The following is a 1878-nucleotide window of genomic DNA, read 5'->3' as shown; positions in this document are numbered from 1 at the left end:
AAGGAGTAATAAATGAGGCCAAACTGGAGGAAAGTGATAAGTGGGACGGGGCAAGGGTTAGCAAGATGAGAACGAAGGGAGGAAGACGTGGGTGGGATGATGAAAGAGGGCGAAATGGATGGCGGTGTGTTATGTAGGGAATGGGCTGGGGAGGAGAAAGTGGTGATGAGCGGACGGAAATATGGCTAAGGGGTCGGGATAAAAGGGAGGGGAGGAAAGTGGAAGGCAATGAAGGTAGGTGAAGGATGATGGCATATGAGGTAGAAAGTAGGACGTGCAGAGTGATCCTGAGAGCGAGAGGAAGCACTATTTTCATAAACACACCCGACGTAAGGTCAGATTTTACTTTGGTTTCCTGAGGTCTGTGAGGATAGAGGCATAAATAGAGTACACCAAATAAGGTATGCAATTTCTGACGTTTTAACACTTACAGATGTGCCATGAATACCGGCGCTGGTCCACTGATGTGGCCCCAGAACTCTGCGCCGCGTGACGAGCACGAGGGAGAGCAGCGCCTCTGCGACTGTCGCTGCTTTTGCGAAGTGACAGGGGTACACGTGAAACCAGTGTCATTTGGTCCCGATTAACGTTGCCTAAATGCAATGGGAACCTGACTGTAGACATGTTGGTGATTACGACAGCCATACCGAGTACCTATATCAGGCCTCGCTTACCATCCAGGTGTATTGTATCAAGTCTCTCGGCGTCAGGTACCATCATCAAAATAATAAAAAAGCATTCAATCAATATTTAACAGACAGTTCTCGGGCTGTCTTAACTTTGCATTATGCAATGGCACAGGAAGTGTTTGTAACTCAAAAATGTTACCAATTAACTTCTTTTTTTTTTTACCCACACCACTTCTCGTATCGTTGAGAAAAAAACTACAGCGATGAGCACTGTACGATGGATAGATCACTTATGCCACCCCTAAATCCTGGAGGGCCTGTGGAGCGAGTTGCCTGCCAACTGCGTCCACGCCCACGTCTCACCATTCGCAAACGTCACCGATCGGACCACACCCAGCTTTCACCGCCCGCTCACATGCTGTGCCGTGGGAAAGTACAACCGTAAAGGCTCATGTTCTCTGAGAACTCTGTTTAGTTTGGTTCGCTTCTGGTGGAGACGGGACATTGCGCGCTGATGTTGAGCGGCAGCGGCGAATCAAGGGACTTGACGTTGAGAACACATTGGTTCTCCATTCAAAGCAGACGCCGGCATCGCGGGCTGCATCTCGAGATCGAGTTCAACGTTTGTAGCACCGAGAGGCATGTATGTAACAGCGAAGTACGAACGCTCTTGAAATAAGTTACATATAAACGTATGATACAAACTGTGGCATGTTTTACCAAAGGAAAACTTCCGTGTGTCCATCTTTTACCCTTCTCCATATTTATTTCAAGTTTTCCGCCAAATAAAAGGATCGCTCTAAGTGAAGATATTATCTCGCGAAGTTGCGTTTGCACAACCTTAACTCCAAAATTTTAATCGAGAAATGGGCTCATATCGACCCTGCACTCGCTGCTTCATTCAGCGCCGCTTGCAACACCAACATGGCAGTGTGACATTCTCACAATACGGAGCTTGTCTCGTGTTATCAAGCCTCATTGATGAGTTTTGATAGACCCGGCATACGTTCCTATTGTTATGGGTTAAATGTCGAGCCCAAACTTGCCAGCAGACATGGGGAGAAATAGAGTGTGTCTTTGCCCCTCAAGGCTTTTGGGAGACCCCATTTGTACAAACTGATGGCTTTGTAGCAGTAACGTGTTGTTAAAGTTCAGGTTAAGGAGGTTATCATACTTGAGCTTGTCAAAGCAGTCAGGGCACTGATCCGGCTCAGAAGATTCTTTTCTGCGCCGGGAATCCCACTTTACC

Source organism: Pollicipes pollicipes, unplaced genomic scaffold, assembly GCF_011947565.3.
Source record: "Pollicipes pollicipes isolate AB1234 unplaced genomic scaffold, Ppol_2.1 Scaffold_7262;HRSCAF=8765_pilon_pilon_pilon, whole genome shotgun sequence".
Taxonomy (NCBI): domain Eukaryota; kingdom Metazoa; phylum Arthropoda; class Thecostraca; order Pollicipedomorpha; family Pollicipedidae; genus Pollicipes; species Pollicipes pollicipes.
This window is presented reverse-complemented; position numbering follows the sequence as displayed.